We start from the raw sequence: 15,268 nt of genomic DNA on the forward strand, positions 1-15,268 counted from the left end.
TCAGATTCTTAAAGTTTATTCTTTTCTAAGCAATTAAAAAAAAAGCATGTCGATACGATGTTTTTTGTTGATTGCACACGAGTTTAAAATTTGCTCTGCATTTTAGGGTATTTTAGCAAGTAAATACGGTATTTTTTGAATATCATGAATTTTGAGTATTAAGATGATATTGCACATTGATTTTATTCGTGTTGAACTCAATCATACCGCAGTCATCAAAGTGACCCGATCTGCATCACGTGGAAAATGACGATCGGATTTTGTACGTCATATGGCCCTGAAAAGGCTGATTTTTTAAAATAAAATTTAAACTTTTACTTTTTATGTATGAGTATGTGTATATGTATGTTTACGTGTACGTGTGGGTTTATGAGTATAGATGAATGTGATCTGTTGACTTCAGTGAAATTGGTGCATCAGCTATTCGTTATATTCAGATCAGTAAGTACAAATTTCCACCGATGAATTTCAGAGCCACATGATGTACAAAATCCGATCGTCATTCTCCACGTGGTGCAGATCGGATCACTTTCATGACTGCGGTATGATTGTGTTTAACACGAATAAAATTAATGTGCAATATTATCTTGATATTCAAAATTCATGATATTCAAAAAATACCGTATTTACTTGCTAAAATACCCTAAAATGCAGTGCAAGTTTCAAACTCGTGTGCAATCAACCAAAAACATCGTATCGACATGTTTTTTTTTAAATTGCTTAGAAAAGAATGAACTTTAAGAATCTTAATTAATATTAGCAAGATTTTAACGAGAAACTTGTGCAAAATGATAACAAACTTTTACTTTTTTCAATTAAAAAACACATGTTTGGTTTTCATGCGATACAAAAGGTTCGCACTTAACAAATCAAACTTTCGCGTAGGAATTCTTAAAGTAGAGTCTTTGCCCTTTAATTTAAAAAAAAGTACATGTAAGTTGGATAATTTTTCGCAAAGTTGCATTACTTTGAAGATTGCCTAAAAATCGGTCAAATTTTTTTTTTTTGCGCCAGTGTATATAAATGAAATATTTCCCCCATCAAAATTTGGCACTGCTTCTAAAGCATCCTGTAATGAAAAATGTAAATAGTTACCTAATGTTCCTTCATTAATTACCATTCCTGCTGGTCCTTGATTTGATGGTATTCCTGTTGAGCGTTGATTTTGTTGTAATTGTTGAATTATTTGTTACTGTTGTGCAATTATCCTTCGATTTTCTTGCAGCTCCATTTTTTCTAAATTTCTTTCTGAAGATTCTGCTGGTTCCGGAGGTGGTGTCCGTATCATTTTAGAAGTCATGCGTCGCGATTTGTTCAATTAAAAAAATTATTTGCGCTAACCGACAATGGATTATTCTGTAGGCGGCGTTACAATTTGAGTGATAGCTGCTATTGTTGAGTCAAAATGATTATACTTTTCTTTTCCCGAGTCTTCTAGGTATTGTAGAAAGTCGTCGCGGATAATATTACACGTTTGACAGTCTTGATACAAACGCGTTAACGGTAATATTAGGTAACAATTTGCACATTCTTCGAATAGTACGCGATTTCCGAAATGTAAATAATGCCGATATACCCAACTAAAAGAATTTGATTCCGGCTAATCTTCGTGGCACTCGTCGCAAATAATTATATTACTGTCATTATCTCGAAAAAATAATGCTACGGCACAAAGTGGTTTCTCTCCACTCGGCGTATGATTCTTGATGTAACACTCTAGGATTACGCGCAACACGATAAGGCGGGCACATTTCCTTTAAAACATCACGGATAAGAGTTTATTTCATTGATTCTCACAAACGTTTTGTATCCCACCGCTGTCACCAAAAATTTACCTCCTGCCACGTTCTGATTTTAATGTCCGTTTTGAATCAATACATTTAAATAATTTACTCGGGGATGGACAAGTTTGTGAGAAAATTAATCTTCATCAAAAAGATAACGAATTTTATAAATTTGGTAACGACGATCTGTTTTCTTGATATTTTTAAAATGAGAAAAGTTAATTTCAAAATCAATCCTGATAAGTTTAATATTTATTTTGTTCTTTAAGTTTTTCAGAAGATTGAGTTAAAAGTTTATCTAATTCAGTAATTAATATTAGAGGATCGCGATTTGAGATTATTGCTTGATTTTTTTGATATCTCAATCTTTTAATTACACGTCTACCATCCTTTTTGAGCATTAAATATTTTATAGTTAGATTTATATTAATAATACTCAGTTGCCACACCTGAGGAAGAGTCAGGATTCAGGTCTGTTGCCACGCTAACGTCAGCGACAGGACCCGAAAGATCTGTTTCAATGCTCTCGGCAGCGACAGAGTTTGATTTGATCTGTTGCCACTCAAATGGCAGCGACAGAATAAGAAGGGAATTTAAAATGATCTTAAAAGAGAAATCAAGTTAATTACCTTTATTCCGAAAATCCGATTTCAAAACAACAAACCCTAAGGTTTAAAATCCGAATGATGCTATAGGCTAACTGCAGATCAAAAGAGTCGCTCGGTAAAACTAAGATTTAAAGATTTCGACAAAGATCGAGATTAAACTGTACTGAGCTGAACTGAGCTTAACGATTCTAACTCAACTCTGCTTAAGCGTTCTGATTCCCTTATTTATATCTAATTTCCCTTTACTTTTTTTCCCCTACGCAAGCTTAATTCCTAGTGGAGGAGGAAGGTTTTGTTTCAGGAAGGTTTTGTCTCTTTGTAACCCTATGCTCAATCGATTTCGATTCCGATATCGACCTGCGCCTGGTATCGCCGGTAACCAAATAAGAAATCAATACTCATGCATTCCAATATTAAGATTCAGCTTAAAATAATTATTACAATTTAAGTTTTAATGTTCCCGCGTACGTTACACGGAACATAAAATCTTATTTACAGAAAATTAATCGATTTTCTGTAATATGTTATAATTATCAGGTAATTGATAAAAATAATAATTAATTAATTTTTTATAAATCATTGTCGTGAATATTGATATACTGATGTTAATAATATCCCTTAAAGAATATTCTAAAATAAGTAAACATATTAAGCAAAAGAAATAAAGAAACTTGACCCGAAAAAGCAAAATTCACATTTGACAGAAAAACAAAAGACAAAAAGCAAAAATTCATAACAATTGATGATAGTAGCAGAAAAGTAGAATGTCTAGGCTGCGTAAAATCGACGTTATATCTTCCTTATGGGACATAAAATCTTCTTTACAAAAAATAAATCGATTTTCTCTAAAATGTTATAACGAGCTGTTCCTCCGCTGCCGCCAAGGCAGTGGCAAGGACAAGGCTGTTACCCCCTACCTCGTGCGGCTCCCACCGCTCTTCTCTACTCCCCTGACCACCGGGTGGAGGGTATATAAGCCCTTCACCAGCGATAAGCTATCAGAGCTTCTCCGGCCTGCGTAGTAAGCAGACCGTACTTCTTGGTGGATTGAACCGCATTTCCTCGTGCACATACTGAGCGCCATAACCTAGAAACTCGATCCCATCTTGGCATGCAGTGAGTGCCTTCTTGGCCGCGCATTGAGTGGCAAACACACTGACCCGATCCGCACTTGAGCCTCAGCCACATACTGAACGGTCACGCGTCGTCCCGTTCCGGGGACCTCGCATTGAAGGGTAACCGGCACCGTGATCTGTCACCCACGCGGGGTGATAAGCGATAACGTCGACCGAATCAGCTGATGCGCTGAACAGCTGAGACCAGGTAAGCGTATCGTGCCGCCAACCAGACCGCTTCACGCTCCGCCGCGTCACCAGCCAGGCTGGCCACCGCACCACAGTATAAGTATATACAGTAGCGACAGTGAGCGTCGGGACCTTTGAAGTAAGTAGTAATTAATCACGTGACCGTCAGCCATGTTCCTGGTTGTACGAAAGCGCTTTATTTGAACAATATTAAGAGACGACGTAGTAGTATCTCGCGCATAGTATTTTTCAGATTAAATTTAATTTAATTTTTATATAACTATATTACAATTTTTTTTGTATAAGTATATGTAGATTAATTTTTTATTCCTAATGTCAGTATATTTTAGTAACGTATTAATGGAATTATAAAATTAAAAAAATATTAAAGTGAATAAAAATGACTGTAGTCTCATTTTATATGTGTATATATATGTATATATAGATATATATATATATATATATATATATACGTTAGTGTGTACGTACATTTTCATTAAAAGGAAGATCTTTTTAATAGGAAGATCTTTAGTCCCCATACAATTTTTTTGTAAATTTACAAAACCTTTTATATATTAAACATACATGTATATTTTCATATTAAATAGAATATTTTCGTATTAAATAGAATAATTTATAAATCGTATTTGATGAATACTGATAAGATTTTTTGGCGGTTTTTCCTTAGCCTTGTGACCAATGTCGGTATTCTGTACGAGTTTCGCCAAATAAAATATTTTATTTCAATTTAAATATACGTTTTATTCCAAAAATTTACCTTTTTTCGTTTTTAAGTTGATTTTTATTATTAAATGCAAATTATTTTTAATTCCTTAATTTATGTTAAATATATATACACAAATATACATGCAAACGATATGCAAATATATGCGTGCGTGTTAAATATATAAAAAGTGTTAACGTTGTAACCGTGAACTTTAAATTTTATTGGCCACGGATAGCCGCGGGAATTCAGGGTTCGGGCGGCGGACTGGTTGAGTGAGTAACGAAGGCAAATGATATATGCTTAATACTATATTTATTATACTCTAAACCTAATTACTATTTACAACGGTCCCTATGCTAATACATACAATCCTTAAGGCTAGTATCTCGCTGCTCATGGCAGTACAGCTACGGCTGTGCGGTGCGAGGCGGCGCTCGTGTCGGTCGTGGTGGTAGCCGGATTGGCTGCGGTGCTACGGTAGCGATTGCGCGATTACAGCTACGGCTGTGCGGCGCGGCGCTCTCATTCGCTGAGTCGGTCGGGCGCGGCGCTCTGGTTAGTCGCGGCGGTGCGCGGCTGCGCGGTACGGCGCGGAGCTTGGCTCGGTAGCCACGGTGATCAGCTGTGACCAGGCAGATTTCCAGATTTAGTACCAGCATATCAGAAAAGATTGAGAGTCGACACGGCCATGTTTTAAGTGTCCTTCAGCGCCCTCATGATATTAACGACGTGGACATGTACTACATAGTCAATGTTTACGTTAGGGCCAAAGATAACGCATATCTGTACAATTTTGATTCCGTTCCGTACTATTGTGCACGAAATGTCCGCGCGATAACACAAAGTTATGCAAAATTATTTCAAAGATCTATGACCGGATGATCGGTTTTTGCATGCTATTATTATCAACTCGCTCGATCTTATTATTGTCTCGTTCGCCTACATATAATCTCCGATAGGAAAAGATTTATAAAATTGTATGACAAAAAAATTGTAAAAGATTTATAATCCGTCATTAGGAGGGCATAGTTGAGAAAATAAATGTAGAAACATTAACCTTTTATAAAATATTAATAAATGTTTGCGCAATTAAATTTTGAAGTGATATGTTGGCATAACAATAGCCATATGGTGAATCATCTTAACAACATATTTGCAAAATTAAATTTAGAAATAAATTGTGTAATAATTGAGAAAAATATTTCAGTCGTAACATCTTTAAAACATTTAGAAATATAATTGTGCATAAAAAACTCAAATTGTTCCCTATTTATTCCTAAATTATAATGCACAAATATTGAAACATGGAATGTGTAATATTGCATGTTTCAATATTTCTGCATTATAATGTAGGAATGATTTAAGAATCTCTGACCGCTATTACTATCAATGAGATACTTAACTGTCCAACGGACGCATAATCTGTCAGACAAATTACCTTTTTTTCATCTTTATCGAATGTCTAATGAATAAACGATATATGTTAAATTCATTATAACACCTTTTCATATTAATTTTGAATTAAATATTGAAGATTAAATGCTGTAAATATTGCACATTATTATTGTTGTATTATATTGTGAAAACATTGATGAAGATTATAATGCGATAATTTTAAATGCTGAAATAATTGCAATAATTTGTCTCATGTTTAACAAATATTATTTAAGAATTATTATTCTGACAAACTGTTATGGTGAATCTTCTTAGCACAATCTTTAATGCCATTATTGTGCAATGTTTGCAAAATCTTCCTATCGGGGATAATTATGTTATAAGACCGGCTTATTTAACTTTATTTTTTATTTAACATGTTATTTATTTGGTATTTATTATTGTACGTCTGTGGAAAACTTTATGATGAGGATGGTCGTATAACGATCGATACATCTATAAACTGTGATTTTAATAATCTATCGAGCTTAATTCGAATTGTAAATTATAATAAAAGTATTAATTATTAAGTGGCTTCCACGCCACCCATGAGGTGCCACTAATAGCGCGTTAGGTTTTTTTACGTGGACCTTCGCCAGTAGCCCTATTATACCACATTTAATTTTTTAAGATTTTTAACACATCTTTTTTTTATAGACGTGAGGTCTAGCGTACCAGATCACTTCTCAATTATTGCTTTAACACATCTATTTTTTATAGATGTGAGGTCTAGCGTACCAGACCAGTTTTCAATTACTATTTTAACACATTTACTTTTTATAGATGTGAGTCCAGATAGCACAGAGAGTTCAAAAAGAACTTAATTGTATGTCACCAATTATGAATTCTTTTTGAGATAAAAAAAAATTATTTTATATTTTTATAAAAATAATTCTTTTTGCATCTCGAAAAGAATTCATAATTGGTGATATACAATTGAGTTCTTTTTGAACCCTCTGTGCTATGTGGGAGGTCTAGCGTACCAGACCAGTTCTCAATTACTATTTTAACACATCTACTTTTTATAGATGTGAGGTCTAATGTATCAGACCAATTTTTAATTACTTTAAAAAATCTTACTTGAAAATTTGATGGTTAATTATTATTCATGTAATATCAAAAATAACAATGTTAAAAAAATAATGCATTATTTTTTAAACATTATTATTGCGTATCATTAAACGAGGAGGGACCAGCAGCATCATCACATTCTGCTGAATGTAATGTTAAACAACTTTTTTGTTTTTTATATGGAGTTGCATACAACATTTTTGAATTCATTAATTTTAAATGTCTATCGGTAATAGACATATTTAATGCTGTTTCCTTCCTCGCTTTCAACGCTGATTTGAAAACACATATAGCGTTAACTGAGGTCGATGAAAGTCTGCTCTTTTCTTTACATTTTAAGTTGGATAAAATAGAAAATGATCTCTCTGAGTCTGCATTTAAATGCGAAAGTGATCTAATTGCACTTACAATTAATCTTAAATTAGGATATTTATCTATATTATCACATTTACGTGTTAAAATTTCTTTCCACATATCATCAAAATTCATTGTTGCAAGAGTTTGCTTTTCATCATTTGTATAATCAGCATGCAATGTGAACCATTCTTCCTTTAAATCATTTTCATCAAACTTACTTAAAGTTTTTGCGATAAATAAAACATCATTAAAGGACATTTCTCTATTAATGTCAAAAAGCAACTTGCGGTTGAAAAATCTGTAATTTTTGTAAAAATACGTTATTAATAGGCAATCTCTTTCTAATATCTTCGGCAGCAGTTATATAAAACTGCAAACACTTTTGTCGTATAATTATAATAATATCTTCATGTCCTTGTTCCATTAATTTACAGAGATATTTTTCGCATTCTGATCCTAATGTAATGTTACAGAGAGATTTGTGATGATCTTTTTCATAAAATGATATATTTGCGAGTTTATGGTCTAATAATAATTCCGGTTTTAGAAAATTTTCACAAATTTGTATAAAAAATGTAAAAGATTTCGATTGTAATAAATGAATCTTTGTTTCAATCGCTTGGAAAAAGGCATTAAAAGCATTTAAAAAATTTAAAACATTTTAAAAATAAAAAATATGCTTTTAAGTCTACATTTTGTATTAATGACAATAAATATTCACCCGATTTCGTTTTTTCGCTTACAACCATTTCATTGAGAAAATGTGTTATTGTGTCCCAAGATTCAAGAACTCTTTCAATACATGAATAATGTGTAAGCCATCGAGTCTCACACACTTTCAATATTTTGCGATTTGTATCTTGGAAACAGTCACAAAATTCATTGAAAATAGCCGTACGTTTCGGGCTACTGTTAATATAACTAGCAAGTTTTCTCAAAAATTCATCACAAAAATCTGGTATTTAAGCACATGCAGCTCGTGCAACCAATGCAGCAGAATGACAAGGACATGAAAATGTTAATAAATTTTTGCATACTTCTTCTAATTTCTTTTTAAAAGATAATTTTGTTGTTGCATTTTTAAATCAATACTGCATTATTCCCAGTCATCCTTTTTTCCTTTGGCTGATAAGAAATTGTTTATCTTCTTCGATAGTTAATAATTCAAGAGCATTAGCGTGCATATCGATTAAAATAATAAATCGTCGAATGTCGAAACAAATACATTTTGTTTTAAACTTTCGGACGATAGTTGGGCATTTTTCTGCAAATCTCTCCATTTTTTATATAAAGTTTCCAACTTGTTAATACAACGCGCTGGATCTCGAATTGGGATTCGCGCTTTATTCCAGAAAATTATAATTTCTTTGATAGTTAACACTGCACTGTCTCGTAAATTCAAGTTTACTTGTCGCATATTAAAAAATAGCACTTCCAGCACTTGATGAACTGATGGCAATTTAGTCCCAACAATTTACGACGCATAATTTCCAATTAGAAAGATAAATGTATCTTTTCGCAAAGTACGTTCAGATGACATTATCTTTTTTCATACTTTTCTCGCGACGATACGACTATAAAATTCGATTAACGCTTGACTGGCTTGATTTACCGTTCGAAACCCTAACAACTAAACGAAATAACAGCCGTTTAGGCATCAAATCGGAAAAATTGTTTTAGGCTAATATTTCATGTGTCGTACGATAAGCTGTTTGAACGTTCTCGATTGGTCATAGACTAGAGAGATTTTCGAGTCTCTAGAAATGCTCTATCTTATTGCCAATCAAAAAGTCTAATTAACTTGTCGTAATTAACTACGACACATGAAATATTAGCCTTAGAAATAACTATGTTGCGATGGGAGAGGGAGGCCTAAGGATAAAACAAAGAAAGAAGAGTCAGGAAAAATACATGAACTCCAACGCGGCGTCAAATAGTATTTCCGTTTTATACAAAGAGATAGTTTATACAAGGAAAGCATTTTACAAGATTAAAATTAATATTAATAAAAAATTAATAACAAATTATGAAAATAATTTTGTCATAAAATTTATTTCTATAGTCTAAACTAATCACTAATTTTATATTATCAAGTATCTGTCGGCACATGTTTTTTTTTTCTCCGATTGCAATCAAATTTTACAGAAATTATTTTTTAAATATTTGAAACCATTCTGGGGGGATCGGCAAGACAATATCCAACAAAATTTTTTCACCAAGTACATTCAGTCGAAAAAAAAGCGGTACACCTAGAATTTGTTTAAAAAATCACTAAACTTCCAACGACGATAACTATGCGAGTAATAAAGATAGAAAGGTTTCTAAAAAAAGAAATTAAAGCTTCAAATGTCTACTTAAAAAATCGATTCATTAAAATTTTGCGTGATAATTTTTTTCAAAATGGCGTATGACAAGCGAGAGCATGCGAAATTGAAAAATATTGGTCCGAGTTTGCGACGATCCATGGCGTGAGGAAAGTATCCCAACTTAATTGGATAAAAAGCATGCAATAGAATAGTCTCCCCTTCAAAATTCTTTTTTACTCATCTCGATACAATGATTTTTCGCTGAGATATTGCGCATTTAAAGTAAAAAACTGCCTTTTTATTCAAATGCGCATATCTCAGCGAGAAATCATCGTATCGAGACGAGTAAAAAAGCATTTTGAAGGGGAGACTCTGTACTATCGCATGCTTTTTATCCCATTAAGTTGTGACACGCAACTTGCCATGGATCGTCGCAAACTCAAACCAATATTTTTCAATTTCGCGTGTTTTTGCTTTACCATCCGCCATTTTAAAAAAACGTATGACACATAACTGTGATATAAAGTTTTTTTAAGTGGCAATCCGAATCTTGAAAATGCTTCTTGGAAAACCCTGCTAGCTGCATTAGGTGCTGAGATATTCGATTTTGAATTCTTAACGATGCCCAATTTTAACTGTTGCAAGAATAAAAATTCCGGGTTTCGCTAACAACTATGGTATTTGAAAGCTCAAAACCATCCTCGGATTGTGAGCGTTCGACGTATATGTGCATACGTGTTGTGTAGCTGACGAACCACGGAATTTTACTACTCCAGACTCACATTAACACAAGAAATCTGAGTAGTTACGTGAACGAAGCTTCCTCATTAAAGAATTTTGATATTCGATTTTACCACGTAGAAAAAATTCATTGAGCTTTATCAGCTCCACATCCCGATAGCACACATAAAAATTTAGTAAATTCCCGATATCGCACAGTAAAAAATGCATATTAGTCCGATAGCACACAAAGTAAAAAGCGCATTATCTCGACAGCGCACATCCCGATGACACACATAAAGATGTAGTAAATTCCCGATAGCGCACATCCCGAAAGCGCATATTCCGATAGTTCACATCCCAATAGCGCGAGTGAGTCCCAGATGCGCACAGATCAAAATGGACACAGCAGGCTGAATAAAACGGACACAGTAACAAACGGACAGTATCAATCAGACAAAAATAAATTTGTGCAAAATTTTCAATGAAATTTTATAAGCATGTAGTGTTTACTAAATGTAGTCGAATGTAAACAGGGGAGAGGAGGGAGTGTGGGTGGACCTCGCTACGTGTAGAAAGTCGCAAACTCATGTGATACATAACAAAGTGTGGCCACACATACATACACACACACACACACACACGCACACGCGCGCGCGGGGAGGGGTGCAAGGGGGCTTCGCTCTCGCACCTACCCCATCAATAGGGGTGCCCTGAAAAGTCACAACACATGTGGTAAGTTCGTCTGTTACTTTGTCCGTTTCGCACTGTGTCCGTTTCACTCAGCCTGTTGTGTCTATTTTGATCTGTGCGCTATCGGGATGTGCACTATCGGGTTGTGTGCTATCGAAATGTGCGCTAGCGGAATGTGTGCTATCGGAATGTGCGTTGTCGGGAATTTACTAAATCTTTATGTGCGTTATCGGGATAATGCGCTTTTTACTTTGTACGCTATCGGACTAATATGCTTTTTTTAATGTGCGATATCGGGACGTGTGCTATCGGAATGTGCGCTATTAGGAATTTACTAAATTTTCATGTGTGCTATCGGAATGTGCGCTATCGCACCGTGCGCTAACGAGATCCTTCCAACATTGGGTAACGCTAATGCCGATGGTAAAACCTTTTAATAAGAAATAGTCAGATGAAAGTCGCCTATTTTTATTAGATATGACAATTCCTGGAGCTGATACAGCTCAATAAACTTTTTCTACGTGGTAAAATAGCATCGTTCACATAACTACTCAGATTTGCTTGTGTTAATGTGGAGTCTGGAGTAGTAAAATTCCGTGGTTCGTCAGCTATGCAACACATATGCACATATACGTCGAACGCTCACAATCCGAGAATGGTTTCGAGCTTTTAAATACCATAGTTGTTAGCAAAACCCGGAATTTTTATTCTTGCAATAGTTAAAATTGGGCATTGTTAAGAATTTAAAATTGAATATCTCAGCACCTAATGCAACTAGCAGGGTTTTCCAAGAAGCATTTTCAAGATTCGGATTGCCACTTAAAAAAATTTTATATCACAATTATGTGTGATACGTTTTTTTAAAATGGCGGATGGTGAAGCGAAAACACGCGAAATTGAAAAATATTGGTTTGAGTTTGCGACGATCCATGGCAAGAGGCAAATGTCGCAACTTAATGGAATAAAAAGCAGGCGATAGTACAGAGTCTCCCCTTCAAAATGCTTTTTTACTCGTCTCGATACGATGATTTCTCGCTGAGATATGTGCATTTGAATAAAAAGACAGTTTTTTAGTTTAAATGCGCGTATCTCAGCGAAAAATCATCGTATCGAGACGAGTAAAAACGCATTTTAAAAAAGAGACTCTGTTCTATCGCATGCTTTTTATCCAACTAAGTTGCGATACTTGCCTCACGCCATGGATCGTCGCAAACTCGGACCAATATTTCTCAATTTCGTATGCTCTCGCTTTGTCATACGCTTTGTCATTTTGAAAAAAATTGTAACGAGCCGTTCCTCCGCCATCGTTAAGGCATAAAGATACGAGGCCGTTACCCTCCTACCTCGTGTGGTCCCCTCCGCTTATCTCGTCTCCCCGCACATCTCCGCTCCTCTTGTCGCCAAACGGGGGCTATACAAGCCCTCCGCTGGTGATAAGAAAGCAGATCTCCCCGGTCTAGTGCACTGAGCCGACCGATCCTCTTAGCGAATTGAGCTAAGCCTCCAGAACACGCACTGAGTGCCGAACTTAACCTCACACCGGCTTCCTTGCCAGCGCGCACTGAGCGCTTCCTCGCGCCACATAGTGAGTGGCAGACCACTGCCCCGCTCGTCACCCGGATCCCGGTACGCGCACTGAGCTACCGATCTCGACCGCACACGGGGACCCCGTATTGAGGGGAAACCGCCGACGCGGAGAATCATCCACGCGGGATGATTTTCGACAACAGCTGATCGCCGTGGCTACCGAGCCGAGCTCCGCGCCGCACCGCGCAGCCGCGCACCGCCGCGACCAATAGGAGCGCCGCACCGACCGACCCGGCGAATGGAAGCGCCGCACCGCACCGCGCAACCGCGACCGTAGCACCGCAATCCGGCTACCGCCGCAACCGATACGAGCGCCGCCTCGCACCGCAACACCGAAATTGCACCGCCACGAGCGCCGCAGTCATCGAGACCGGCCGCTACCGCCGATCGACGCACCGACCGACCGGTACACGGGCCGTACGCCCGCGGCAGCCAATCCGGCACCAAGACTCTACGCGCACATGCGCACCGCGACACACGTCGCCACAGCGAATCCGCGCCTCGCACAGCGAGATACTAGTTTATAAGTACTGTATATATTAGATAGGGACATTGTACATATTAGTTAGGCCTAGGATATAATAAACCTATAGCGTTAAACATATATCACTTGCCTCCGTTCATTCACTTAACCAGCCCGCCGTCCGAACCCTGAATTGCCCGCGGCTATCCGTAGCCAATAGTATTCGAAAATTCACGGTTACAAAATTATCACCCAAAATTTTAATGAATCGATTCTTAAAGTAGACATTTGAAGCTTTAATTTCTTTTTTTAGAAATCTTTTTATCTTTATTACTCGCGTAGTTATCGTCATTGGAAGTTCAGTGATTTTTTGATAAATTTTAGGTGTACCGCTTTTTTTTCGAGTGAGTGTATAAGTAAGGACCATCCTAATGTGGTATACAGGTCAAACCGCTTTTTTTGTATGGCTGTGATATCAGAAATTAATAATTTTTTAAAACTCTATTATTGTTTCGAATATTTTCCCAATAAATCAATATTTTTCGAGATGTTCCGTATTTCATGTTTGATTGATTGTAAGTAAAAAATGGTATATTATTTAACTTCGTACCCATTACAATTTTTGTTTAATAGCTTATAAGGTACAACATATGAGAAAACAAATTTGAGGTCAATTTTCCATATGACTAGTGCAAAATCCTTTGTCGTTTTTCAAATTTTTTAATTCTATTTGTAACGAACCTCCCGTCCGCTGACATTACCGACCGCGCACGGCCCGGCCGAACATCCGCCGGGCCGCAAAATGGGCACCGGCCCGTCCTAATCGCCACCTAAAAAGAGCGTCGAGACCATCGTCTCCGCTTCGCGTATTTCCCCGCGCTCTCCCAGCCTCCACGGGAGGGGGGCGAGCGTGAGAAAAACCGAAGATCCACGAGGATCCCCGATCCTCCACCCGGACGGGTATAAAAAGCCGCTCCAATGGAGGCTGCGACACTTCTCAATCCGATCGTATACTGATACTCCGATCCCGACCAGAATACGACCCAGAGAAGCTTCCTGTGATACGGCGATTAGGGTAAAGTGTTCTCTGCCTTAGCCAAGCGCTCTTGGCGCCGCTCGCATCTAAGACTCCTAGTAACGTCTCCGTAGCAGAGGATAGAGCGTCTCCGCCTTCGCCGAGAGTTCTCGGCTACGGATCATCCTCAACGCCTGATTACCCAGCTCGAACACAACGGGGGTGGAGTGTTCTCCGTCTCCCTCGAGAATTCTTGAGATCGATACCGGCGTTTTCCTAGATCATCGCAAAATCTGAAATCATCACGCGAAACATCAAAATACCCCGCGCTTCACGCCTCATACCGCGCACCTCCGTTCTCGAAGCTCCGGCAATTACCACCCGCCGTGTCGCTCGCCTCACCGCGTCACGAAGCTCCGCTTCTCGCCTCAGGGCATTGCCCGCCGGCTCGTCGCCGCACACCGCGACTCTCACCGAGCTGTTTACGCGACCGGAGAACAGCTGTTTCGGCCGAGCGACACTTTGTATATAAAATGTGTAAATACTTGTACATACATTCTTCAGAATAAAATATATTATAACGTTTTATTAAACTCAACTGAATCGAGTCTATTGTCTCAGGGACCTTTCCTACACCCGATTCCGGCGAGCTAAAAAGTCTGCGTAGGAAATACGGTCCGTTACATATTAATAATAATCAAAATTTTAATTGCTTAATTTTTGGTAATCTAAGATGTCCTATTAAAAAATTTTTTTAATTTTGTAAAATTCGTCAATATTAACAAAAAATTATAATCCACAATAAATAACATTTTTCTCACCTATTAATTTGTAATATTGATTATATTTTATGCAGATTTTTCAAAATGTATTACAAATCTGAACCACTTCTAAATAAAATTTTTCAATTTATTTACAATCAAATTTTTTAAAAATTGAAAAAATAAATCTTAATATAAGCAATCCTTTTAAACACGACAGGAAAAGATTAGTGAAGGTCTCCAGAATCCCAGTGTACTATGATATGTATACAAACAATAAATATATATAATAGGTGTGCGTGCGTGTGTATGCGTGTATGTTCGCGCGCGCGTTTGTTGTGTTACAGTAGAGACCAAGACCACGTGATTCACTTCACGATATTTAACTCCAAATCCTTTCTGACCGTTTGCGTACGTGTGCGTGTGTATGTGTGTGTA

General features: G+C 36.9%; 1 protein-coding gene and 1 long non-coding RNA gene across 9 annotated transcripts in view; both read right to left on the reverse strand.

Moving 5' to 3' along the window:
- LOC105830042 overlaps positions 1-3,751 on the reverse strand; it is an 80,628-nt gene extending 76,877 nt beyond the window's left edge. For 2 of the 8 annotated variants that reach the window (XR_004963228.1, XM_036286758.1), the window contains exon 1: positions 3,310-3,748. The gene's annotated coding sequence lies outside the window, so the exon portion shown is untranslated. Of the gene's footprint in view, positions 1-3,309 lie in introns of all 8 variants that reach the window. The other 6 variants (XR_004963231.1, XR_004963230.1, XM_036286757.1 and 3 more) reach the window with 4 other exon arrangements.
- A 3,357-nt stretch (positions 3,752-7,108) lies between these two features.
- On the reverse strand, positions 7,109-9,341 carry LOC118645812. The gene is made up of 2 exons (XR_004963419.1): positions 8,323-9,341; positions 7,109-7,583 (listed from the first exon to the last, which is right to left on the reverse strand). It is a non-coding gene; the product is annotated as an uncharacterized LOC118645812 (long non-coding RNA).
- Positions 9,342-15,268: the final 5,927 nt, after the last annotated feature.

Source organism: Monomorium pharaonis, chromosome 5 (genome assembly GCF_013373865.1).
Source record: "Monomorium pharaonis isolate MP-MQ-018 chromosome 5, ASM1337386v2, whole genome shotgun sequence".
NCBI lineage: Eukaryota > Metazoa > Arthropoda > Insecta > Hymenoptera > Formicidae > Monomorium > Monomorium pharaonis.